The sequence below is a fragment of the Balaenoptera borealis genome (genome assembly GCF_965194805.1).
Source record: "Balaenoptera borealis genome assembly, chromosome: 2".
NCBI classification, from domain to species: Eukaryota; Metazoa; Chordata; class Mammalia; order Artiodactyla; family Balaenopteridae; genus Balaenoptera; species Balaenoptera borealis.
The window spans coordinates 84,341,563-84,354,356 of NC_138867.1; the positions used below are offsets into that span (position 1 = coordinate 84,341,563).

The 12,794-nt window shown below is 36.0% G+C and overlaps 1 long non-coding RNA gene across 1 annotated transcript; it reads right to left on the reverse strand.

Annotated features, from left to right (window-relative positions):
• Nucleotides 1-684: 684 nt before the first annotated feature.
• On the reverse strand, nucleotides 685-12,405 carry LOC309623156. Its single transcript, XR_014241269.1, has 2 exons — nucleotides 5,491-12,405; nucleotides 685-5,177 (listed from the first exon to the last, which is right to left on the reverse strand). It is a non-coding gene; the product is annotated as an uncharacterized lncRNA (long non-coding RNA).
• Between the last annotated feature and the right edge of the window lie 389 nt (nucleotides 12,406-12,794).

A 12,794-nucleotide genomic window follows, 5' to 3' on the forward strand; every position in this document is an offset into this window, starting at 1 on the left:
AGGGAGGAGATATGGGGATATAGGTATATGCATAGCTGATTCACTTTGTTATACAGAAACTAACACACCATTGTAAAGCAATTATACTCCAATAAAGATGTTTAAAAAAAAAAGAGAACAAAACCAAAAAATTAAACATACTCATAAGATACAAAAAAAAAAAAAAAAAATACAGTAACAGATTGGTGGTTGCCAGAGGCAGGGGGAAGGGAGGTGGGCACAGTGGAGGATGTAATGCACAGCACAGTGACTATAGTTAATAATACTCTATTATGTATTTGAAAGTTATTCAGGGACTAGATCTTAAAAGTTCTCATTACAAGAAAAGAAAATGGAATATTAACTTGTCTCCCAACATGATGGAATTCAATAAAAATTATTTTTTAAAAAATGATGGGGCTTCCCTGGTGGCGCAGTGGTTGAGAATCTGCCTGCCAATGCAGGGCACAAGGGTTCGAGCCCTGGTCTGGGAAGATCCCACATGCCGCGGAGCAACTAGGCCCGTGAGCCACAACTGCTGAGCCTGCGCGTCTGGAGCCTGTGCTCCCCAACAAGAGAGGCCGTGATAGTGAGAGGCCCGCGCACCGCAATGAGGAGTGGCCCCCGCTTGCCACAACTGGAGGAAGCCCTCGCACAGAAACAAAGACCCAACACAGCCATAAATAAATAAATTTATAAAAAAAAAAAAAATGATGGAATTCAATTGCACTCCTACTTTGTTGAGGTATGGCTGCTGTATGATAAACAGGCATATTTTACATTTGTTTTGAACATTTGTCTTTTGGCTTTATATTGATTTTATAATCAAGGCAGTGGTGCTTTGATTTAAAATTATAAAGTCAAAATTAAATTTAGCAAAACTGAGTTGTGATGTCTTTATAGAATTTATATCTGAGCAGGAACCGTAACAGAGTTGAGAAGGATGTGTTCAAAAGCTTTGCTACAGATTTTTAACATAAAGGTAGTTATTATTTTCTGTTGCGGGTGTGTGACATTGTTTGCCATACCAGGGTCTATTGATTCCTGACTGCTACCTGGGTGATCCTAAGATACTTAAGAAAGAAAATAGTAACTTGCTGCTTCAGAGCAATTACCAGCCTTGTATGAGGAAGAAAGCTCATCTGTGACATATTTCTAACCCTGCTTTAAGGTAGATGCCCTTCAAGCATATTGTTTTCTAAACCCACAGAATGATAACTCCACCTTTGAAAACAGCAGGGATATCTGTCCCATGGAAACAAATACACACAGAAAAGTGTTGATAGAAAATGAAAGGGACATAATTCTCTGAAAAAGAGTTCAATGACTGAACCACAAACAGTGTTCAAAACATTTTTGCGCCTACTTGCCAGGTCCTCAATTTTATCTTATTATGACAAAAATCACATTTTCCCATGTTTGGGAACTGTTAAATTCTATTTAAATATATTTGAAGTTCTATTATCAAAACTGGCTATTGCCCCCTTAAAAAGCAAAAGCTAATGTGGGAGAAAACACAAAGCCTGCAAGACACAGTAAGAAGGAGATATAACATAAAAATTAAGAACAATATTATGTTTATTTTGGTGATATATTGAGAAAGAAAGAAAGCAACTTAGAAGCAACGTGGTGGGGGTCAGCAGGGTGGTCCTGGGTACAAGAGATGTTTGGGATAAGCAGGGATACTATGAATGGAAACTTCTGGTCTGGAAGCTGGGCTCAAATTACTTGCGGCTGTTCCTGCCACTGACAGGAAGGTCACCAGATCATGCAGGTTGTGCACTGCACTGAGGCACTCAGCTAGGGATGAGGAATGCATTTTCACCTGTATTCCACTCACCTGGCAAAGCACTCTGGTGTAAGTTTACATCTCTAGGGAGGAAAGTGGAAGTTGTGTCTTTGACACACACACACACACACACATGCACACACACATAGTTCTGCTAGGCAAGCCATACTTGTGTGGGGATCCATCTGTCCTCCAAGAAGAACCATTTCATAATTTTCACAAAGCTTCATCGAGGCCACTAGAGGCCTTAAAACTAGTTAGGTGACCCTGTACTCTTTCTGATGCCAAAATTCTAGGGTTAGCAGGGGCACAGTAGGTGTAATTGCTTCTGTAGCACTGAAATTAGTCACTAGATTGGAATTCTGGTTCCCGCCCCATCATCACAACTACTCTAATCCTCAGGCCTTCTCATGGACAACATACCTACCACTAAGGGTGATTGTACACCTTACATGAGATAAAATAGTCACATCATAAGCTGTAAAGTACTATGACTTTAATATACTGATGAAGAGGGAAAGGTAAATTGTGAAGAATAAAGACAGACTACTTGTATGTTCTTCATGAGTCAACAGAGTAAGATTTTTTCCCAATAAAAAGACAAAAAGCTGGAGCAAAGCAAAGCAAAGCTTTTAACTCCACACATCTCCCTCAAAGATTCAAAACCAGATGATTTATGAACAGTCTTAAAGAATATTTGACACTGGAAAAGATTCTGGCTACATTAAACTGTTGTTTCCTTCTTACACTTATGGCATCTCATCATGTATATATTGAGGTTAATGAGCTCTTGAGAAAAAGAACAAAGAGAAGACAAGAGAGAAGAATTTAAAAGCTGTGGGAGAAGCTCCAATCCTCCCAGTGAACACAGACTCCACTGTGAGCATGAGCAGAGATGCAAATTGTTCCCTCAGGTGTTTTCAATTCCAGCGTACTTGTCTGAGTGTAAGCACCTCACCAGCGATGAGCAAAGATTTAAAAACGCGTAAGGCAGCTATTTAACTGATGCCCAAAACAACAGTGGTCTACTCAAAGTTAGGGTCAAAAAATGTTTCTGTTGGACTCTGTTGGAATATGTGAGGGAACTGAAGAATATTCCAGAGTAATAGTTATATTTGAATTGCACCTTTCCCATTTTAGAATTTAAATCATATGTAAATTTTTATTCCACTCTATTATAATAAAAAATTCTAAAAACTATTGGAATGACTTCCTAATTAATCTCCCCTGGTTCTAACCTTGACCCTTTCCAACTGACCCTTTAAGAGCTATGAAAGTGATCATTCTAAAATGAAAATCAGATCATCCGTCTTCCCTGCTTAAAATCTTTCCCAATGAATTTGTATTACTAAGAGTAAATGCCAAAGTTATTTGGTTTGGCATAAAAGGCTCCCTTTAATTTGACCATGAACTGTTCATTTTCATTTCTTTGCACCAACCATTCTAAGCTAAAATTTACTGCTCCAGCCAAACTGAACAGCTTATAGTTTGTTCTAGACAACAATTATTCACACATATTCTTCTGTAATAACTTCCCACTTTCCTTTCTGCCTACAGAGTGTTATTCATCTTTCAAAACTCAGCTCAGGTATTACCTTGTTTAGGAAACCCTCCACTAGCCCCCAACAAAATTTAATTTTTTTCTCTTATCTGTACTTCATTTATACGTTTGCATACTTGTAACCCAGCACTTTTAGCTCCACATTATAGTGTTTTCTAGATTGTTTCTGTAAAATGAGCACTATAACTTTCTTTTCCAGTCCCTGATACAATGCTTGACTCATTAAAGGTGCTCCACAAATCGTTTATAAATGCCTCAGTCAAGTGCCCCTGCATTAGCACCTCACTTTGCACTCTAGTGCCAGCAAAATACCTTTACCATTTTACTCTTCCCTAAAGTCAGAATATCTATGCTTGTTCTCAGTCTTGATTCACGATCCTCCATAATTTCTCCCTGAAACCTAATTCCCAACAAGCAGATTAACTAATTCCCTAGAACTGATTCTATATTGTCTGATCATCTGTATTTGTTAGCTTTGGCTACAGTAACAAAGCTCACAGTCTTAGTGGCTCACAACCACAAAATTTATTCCTCTATCGCATTAGATGAGAGCTGCAGATTGACAACAGGACTGAAGTGAACAGGAAATAGATCTGCTCCATCTCTCTCCTAATTGCAGGATTAGGCAGAAGGGCAGCCCTTCTCAGGCACATACTGGTCTCTTGTTGATGAGGGACAAAAAAAGAGATAGCAAGTCACATTCAAAGTTTTTGCTTAACCCACCTCACAGTCCCTTCTCCCCTAACCTGACAACAGGGCAGGGAAATAAATATTCTCTACTCTATTTACAGGGAGGCATGGCAAGAGCAAAGATGAGTAATACTCTTACATGGAAGGGAACAGCTAATTGGTCACATAACAGAATCTACTACAGAACCCTTTATAACATGCCATACCCTTCCCCTACAATTTGATCAGATCATGAGATATTGACTGACAATTCTACTAAATTTGTCCACTTTCCTGGCCCCTACACCTCTAACCCTGGCCCTACGGATTGAATATGGCCAGCAATAGATCACAAAGTCTAAGGCACATGCTTCTGTCTGATTATGGCAGATATGGTATCAAACCTAAGGGAAAGGAAAGCACCTGAAAACTCAAGTTTATAAATTCTCAGCAAGAAGAGATATTTTATATTTCTTTTCAAATATTTGACCTCCATAATGGTCAGTAAAGACAACCACGACCTATATGAATGGAAGTTTGTACTATTTGATTGCAGGAAATCAGTAAGATCAGTATATGCTCTGATAATGTATTGAACGTCATCCACCCATGCTGACTCTGCCTTCTCAGTGGGTAGCAATATAACCTTTCCTTCCATCTCTGTAATAAAACTGTTGGTAAACAAAACAAAACAAAACAAAAGATGATCATTATCAAGTGGTCTCTTCTTGACAGTATATATTGTGCAGGAACTTTAATTTTTAAAAACTGTGTTTTCATATAATTGGAAAAAATGAAATGGTCTCAGTTGCATTTGCTATGCAGTGAGTGTGCTGATTGTCTCCCTGTCTTTGCAAAAGGGAGAGGGGCACCACCAACATACAACATTTCTAAAAATTACTTTCCTAGTTAAGGGGAACTTTACTGTAATTCCTGTATCTTTTTTATTTCACTGTAAAAGCCTTTACTCCAATCGAAGTTTTATCCATATCAACAAAATCTAATTAAAATTACTATGAAACAAACAAACTCATTAGAGTAGAGAACTCCTTCCACTCATTAAGTCACACATTTTAATGATACATCTAGAATGAACCGATAAACGGGAAAGACATTGGCCAACTAAGCCAGAATGACAAGGGTCATCACATCCAAGGGTCAATTTGTTGGTACATAAACCTGAATTTTGGGGCTTCCCTGGTGGTGCAGTGGTTGAGAATCTGCCTGCCAACGCAGGGGACACGGGTTCAAGCCCTGGTCTGGGAAGATCCCACATGCCGCGGAGCAACTAGGCCTGTGAGCCACAACTACTGAGCCTGTGCATCTGGAGCTTGTGCTCCGCAACAAGAGAGGCCGCAACAGTGAGAGGTCCGCGCACCGCGATGAAGAGTGGCCCCCACTCGCCGCAACTAGAGAAAGCCCTCACATAGAAATGAAGATCCAACACAGCCAAAAATAATAATAAATTAATTAATTAATAGAAAAAAAAAACCTGAATTTTTCCTTCTTTCCTATATAACATAGCCAACTAAGTTGGCAAACCCTCCTTCGCCACTAGATAGACAGCTCCCTTTATGATATCTTGGTCCAATTCTACTAAGGTTCAGGTACTTATGAAAACAGAAGAATATGTTATTAAGATGTATTTCTAAGTATTTTTAAAACTTACAACATACCTGATTAAAGATTTCTACATATCTCATATGAGCTAAACTTGTTGCCCTACTGGCTTGGTATAAAGTTACATTGTGCTCTCTGTCTCATCTCCTCATCCATCTTAACTGGCCTTAGACCCTAGCATAAGGGTGGGGAGGAGGAAAAGGAGAAACAATATCTGTGTGAGTATACCTGTGAAGATTTGCTTTCTTCTTTACATTGGTCTCATCATTGAGCTAGACTCTGTGACAAACACAAGGAACCACCCTAAGGAATCCAATTACCAAGCAGATAAGCAGCAGAGGAAAGAGACCAGTCTCCCTGGTTTGCATATATGCACAAATTTCATGAACAGTTCTTTTCCCACCCATTCCCTTAACTTTGGAGAAGAGAATCAATAGTGTACATTTTCCCTTTTCCCAAAAAGGAAGAGAAAAGGATGGGTGTTGATTTCCTTGAACTGAATACTCCATAAAAGTGATCTGTCTTACCTCCCAGTACTACTTCTGTGTTTGGTAATTTAAGTCTATGGATAAGCTCTCCACCAGTGACTTACATCATACTGTTACATGATACTAACCTAAAGGAGAGACATTCTATAAATAATCAAATGTGAATTTAAACATACACACTGTACATTGGACATACATACTCTTTTGGCAAGAAGTTACTTTTCCACAATGTTTAGAAGTCCTATAGATTCTTAAATCCTCTTGCACTTTGGTTTCAAAAGCAGAGTCAGCTTTATCAATAACATGACTCTGATGCAGTAGTTGCACAGCTAGAGAAAAGTAATGATGCCACTGAAATAACAATTAGAATTCACCACTTCTTGGATATTGTCACAAATTCTATTATATAGAGAGCTGCCAGAGAATCCCATGAAAAAGAAAACTACTAGCAACTAGAAATGTAATTTCGACAGGCTACAAGCCATTGCTCCATTCAATAGTAGTGACATAAAGCATGTGTCAGGATTATAGACTTGTTTCAAATCAAGAAGGCAACTGAGGGATAGAGCCTTTCATCAATACCATGATTTGCACTAACAAATTAAGTGCCTGGAGGCCATGGTTTTAGAGAAGCTCAGAATGAAGCATAGTAACAGATTTATAGACACTCTTCTAACCTTTAAATCAGTGCTTGATTACTAAAAGCTTTGTAGGAAGTACTTATAGGACATTTGAAAAGTATTTAGAAAATTTTATAGCAACAAATACAATGTGTACTTTCAAGCCATAAACAATATTCAGATCACCCAAATTTAAGTGAGAACGTGTTCATGCAGAACATAGTTACAATAGTATATCCTAAAAATATTTTACATGCAACAAGTTCTAATTTCCTCTGAAATTAAATGTGGATCATTTCCCTGAATCACAGCTCTTAACAGCAAGCCCAGAAACCACTGTCAGCATGTTTACTGCCCTATGATCTCTCATGAAAAATGGGTATCAGAATACAGACATCTGAAAGTACTTTTTTTAGAGCTAAATGGGGTTTAGTAATAAAACACATAAATAAATCTACCAAATAAGACAACATGCCTGGGGAGTACTCAGGATAATCTTCATTCCAGGTCATTTATTACCTCCTCGTGCAAGTGCTCAGCATAACAACCTCCTCAGTGCTAACCCTTAAAACTTCACAGCGGACCGCACAGAAAAGTCAAAGTACCACACATGGATGGTGTTTGAGTTTTCTCAAAGTCTGAGTTCATGGACAGTACATAATTTCTACACACTTCTTAGAAATAACTTGAAAAAATATAGACCCTTGGTTCACTCTGCCACATAGGAAAATTTTATTAGCATTTTCAGTCAGGGTTCTAATATGGCTCTCTTAAAAAACAAACTTTATTGAGGTATAAGTTACTTTCTATTCTGTGTTCCCCCTGTCCGTTCTTGATTTACAGATTTTGAAGCTCTATTATTAGTGAATTTGGAATTGTTATGTGTTCTAAAAAATTGTCCCTTTTATCATTATGAAATGTCACACTTTACTTGCATGTAATCCTGTGTCTTAAAATGTACTGTGTCTCGTAGTAATATAGTTACACTACCTTACTCAGATGTAAGGTTTACATGGTATACATTTTACCTACTCTTAATTTCAATCTATTTGTGTTTTTATATTTGAAGAGCATCTCTTGTAGACAACATATATTTGGGTCTTATTTTATACCCAGTCTGACAAACTCTGCCTTTTAACAAACACACTGATGTGACTGGGTTTATGTCTACCATCTTGTTATATATTCTCCATTCATTTCTTCTCTCTGTGTCTTTCATTTCCTTTTTTGGGAATAATAAAATATTCTTTAGTATTACATTTATTTTCTTATCAAGGTTTTTAAAGAGTCTCCATTTCATCAATTCATACTTCATACTTCTCACGTATTTCATACTTCATACCTCAAATGTAATAACCTTGAAATAGTATAATTCCAGTTATCTGCACTTTTCCCTTACACTATTTTGTCATTACTTACATATCTATATATATTACAACCCCCAACTTAAAATGTTATTATTTGGGGTTTAAGTAATCACTTGACTTTTAAACAAATTATGAGAAGTACAAATGAGAATATTTTATATTTACCTACATATTGGCTGATCTTTACTATTACCTGTAGATATGACTTCCTATACAGTATTATTTTCTGTAAGTCTGAAAAATAGTCATTAGCATTTCATATGTTGAACTCTCTTAGTTTTCATTTATCTGAAAATACCTTTATTCTACCTTTTTTGTTTTGAAAATGTATTTTTGCTGGATAAAGGGTTTAAAGTTAACATTGCTTTCTTGTTTTTCTTTCAGCATTTTAAAAATGATTCTATTGTCTTTTTTTATTGAAGTACAATTGACATACAAGACCATGTTAGTTCCAGGTGTACAGCAGTGATTTGATATTCCTAAACATTACAAAATGATCACCATGATAAGTCTAGTTACCATCTGTCACCATACAAAGTTATCACAATATTATTGACTACATTCTCCATGCTGTACATTTCATCACTGTGACTCATTTATTTTGTGACTGGAAGTTTGTACCTCTAAATCTCCTTCACCCATTTCACCCATCCCTCCACCCCAACCCCCTCTGGCAACAACCTATTTGTTCTCTGCATCTATGAGTCTGTTTTGGTTTTGCTAGGTTTGTTCATTTGTCTTGTTTTCTGGATTCCACACATAAGCGAAGTCATACAGTATTTGTCTTTCTCCATCTGACTTATTTTACGTAATATAATACCCTCTAGGTCTATCCATGTTGCCACAAATGGCAAAAATTTCACTCTTTTTCTGATTAAATTTCATTTTTATGGATGAGTTATATTCCACTGTGTGTGTGTGTGTGTGTGTGTGTGTGTGTGTGTGTGTGTGTGTGTATACCATATCTTTATCCATTCATCTTTCAATGGACACTTAGGTTGCTTCTGTATATTGACTACTGTAAATAATGCTTCAGTAAACATAGGGATGCATATATCTTTTCAAATTAGTGTTTCTGTGTTCTCCAGAAAAATGCCCAGAAATGGAATTTTTGGATCATATATATAGTAGTTCTATTTTTAACTTTTTGAAGAATCTCCATACTATTTTCCATAGTGGTGCACCAATTTACATTCCCAGCAATAGTGCAAGAGGGTTCACTTTTCTCCACATCCTCATCAACACTTGTTATTTGTTTTCTTTTTGGTAACAGCCATTCTGACAGGTGTGAGGTGATATCTCATTGTGGTTTTGATTTGCTTTTCCCTAAAGATTAGTGATGTTGAGCATCCTTTCATGTACCTATTGGCCATCTGTTTGTCTTCTCCGGGAAAATGTCTATTCAGGTTCTCTGCCCATTTTGGGTTGTTTGTTTTTTGATGTTGAGTTGTATGAGTTCATTATGTATTTTGTATGTTAACCCCTTATCAGATATATCTTTGTAAATTTCTTCTCCCATTCAGCAGGCGACTTTTATTTTTTGATAGTTTTCTTCACTGCACAGAAGCTTTTAGTGTGACGTAGTTCCGTTTGTTTACTTTTGCTTCTCATTTCCAATGCGTGAGACATACCCCCCCACCAAAATTACAAAGACCAATGTCAAGGAGCATATTGCCTATGTTTTCTTCTAAGAGTTTTATGGTTTCAAGTCTCACATTTAGTTCTTTAATCGAAAAAATTGTTCTTTTGTCTTTGGGTTGCCATTATTTCTGATGAGAAGTTGGTCGTCATTTATATAATTCTTCTTATATGTAGGGAACTCCATATCCCTGAGTCAATCATCCAAAACACTTCAGAATTTTAAATATTCTGTCTTTATTTTCTTCATAAAAAAATAGATGAGCCGCATACAAAGAGAGTTTTTTGTTGTAAATCTTGTTTTACAATCTTTTCTAGTGATGTAAAGACATCAACAATTCGGGAAAAAATATGAGCTCCTGCGGTATAGTAGCTAAATCAATAAAACTAGATATGTGAGGGACTCCCCATTTTAACCCATGTATTATTTATGCAAGAAAGTTAACTGGGGCTAAGTAAAAAACTGAAGATATATGGTAGTTCGTTTTTTATGTGATATAGTTGCTTTGTTTCTTTAGGAAATAGAGGAATGGGATTCGCATTTCCTCATCCAAAAATGATTAAGTATGGCCAACAGAAGAATTTTCCTTATATAATACTTGATGGACATATCAATTTCAAAGGAAAAAAACAGTCAAAGATTTCTTGGAACTTCTGATTCGTCATGAAGAGCAGAAGTTACTGCATAAGATCTGGTATATCCGACACACGTGTTTTCTTACATGATGTTCTCCAGTATGGAATGGTCTGAAAGAAGAGATATTGAAGATAGATGTTCTGTAGTATTTTCAGATATTTAGAAATCAAAGTGTAAGTTTTCCTGCCTAGTGATGGAAACCAGAGTGTGTCAAAGTAATTACCTGGATACAGGAGGAAACTGAAGTGGTGAATAAAAATTATGACACAGGAAGGTTTTGTTATAGTGTATTTTAATCTTTTGATTATCAATTTCAAGATTTTAAATGAAATGAAAATATACAGAACAGTCATATATAAAAGACCAACAATTGCAAAACATAGGTAGACCATGTACTCTTTGTCTTTGTTACTCCTATAACTCCCTGGTATCCAGAAGAGAACCCAATATAGAGTGTACTGAAAAAAATCATTGAATTAGAAAATAAATTGAACTATATATGCTACTTTCATAAAATTGTCATTACCTCAAGTACTTTAAACCAGGAACTTGGCAAAAATGTCTGAATTCTATCATTATCAACTTCAATTTCTACTTCTCCTTGAAAAAAAAAGATCTATCCTCTCGTCACTTATGCGATGTTTTATCTCCTTTACAACCGATTTTTCAATAACTTAATCACATCATTTCATTTCTGTATCTTTGACACTAAATGTGGTGTTTAGATTACAACAATCTTTTGATAAACTATTGTTGAACATAAATGCTTATCTTTCTTCATCCAATCTTTGCTAACTTCCTGACAAAATACTTTGTTTAAAATGATGTGCTTTGGACTATAGACCTTAAACAAATCAGAAAGATTTTTATTGGTTGTATCCTTTTTAATTTAAAAGAATCTGAAAAAGAACATATATATAAAACTGAATCACCTTGCTGTACACCTGAAGCTAACACAACATTGTATATTAACTATACCTCAATTAAAAATGGTTTTAAAATTTTAAGAAGAAAACAATCATCTTAAAATAGTCTGGAAATGTTTATGATTATTTTGAATGGTAATGCTTACCCTCTTCCAATCTCACTTAGGTAATGGCTCTTTTGTTGGATTCTATGTGGATAAAGGGTATTTATGGTCAATTGAAAAAATCTAACACTACTTAAAGTATCAGTGATTTGTAAGACACCTCAGAACAAACTCAAATTCAGCATTCACCTAATGATAATCATCACTACATCATACTGTAACAGAGGAAGAACAGAACTAACACCACATTGAAACTGCCTCCTTCATTCCTTAGCCCATGTATCCTATTACTTTAGTCCTGCACATTAAGAGTTAAACATAAGAGAAATATTGCTTGTGCCCAAATAGCTCATTAAGTTCCCTGAAAAGAGTTTCCATCCCATGGCCCTGGGTTAGTTATCTACTACTTGTTGTAGATAAGTTCTAAGCTTTCAGCCTAGAAACCTTGCAAATAAGCAGAGGTAAAATGGTAAAGTAAAAGTAACTGCTAACAACTTTAAGTTTTGCAGGATCCTTATGATCCAGCCTACGTGAACAAGCAGAACAACAAAGAGGTGCCCCTGGTTACCTCTAATCTATCTACTTTCTCTATGAGTTTGTCTATTCTAGACATTTTATGTAAGTGGAATCATACAATATGTGTCCTTCTGTGTCTAACTTATTTCTCTTAGCATAATGTTTTCAAAGTGTATCTATGTTGTAGCATGTAGCAGCACTTAATTCTGTTTTATGTATGAACAAAATTTCATTATATATATTCTACATTGTTTAGCCACACCTTTTGGCTATTGTGACTACTGCTGCAGTAAACATTGGTGTACATGTAACTGTTCGAGTCCCTCTTTTCAATTCTTTTGGGTGCACACCTAGGAGTAGATTTTCTGGGTCATATGGTAATTCTATGTTTAATTTTTTGAGGTAGACTGCCTATTTTGTATCAAGTACATCAGTTGGTATTAGAATCTAACAGTCTTTCCACTTAAATACATTCAAATGTGTTTGATGTATTTTGTTTTGTCATTTAAAAATTTTATTGTTTTTCATCCATACACGTACACTCTACCATAGATGTTTCCTGCTGTGTTTTGTTTTTACTTACTATTATTTATTATGCATCTTATTATTCAGTTGAGAAGACATAATTATATGTTTTGCTTAATGTGACTATCTTCACCCATCTCCCAAACTGGCTGGAGTGCTTAAGATATCTTTTTTTCTTTATCTCCATCCATTCCTGAACCTAAGCTGCATCTTTCCCCCTATAATCTGTTGCATCTGGTCACATAAGCTCTTCAGAGAGGAAAGCTCTGATACTCAAATTATGGCACGTGAATTGAGGTGTCTCATGACTAAAATAATAGGAGTATTTTACCATTTCTTAAAGGAAGAAGACACT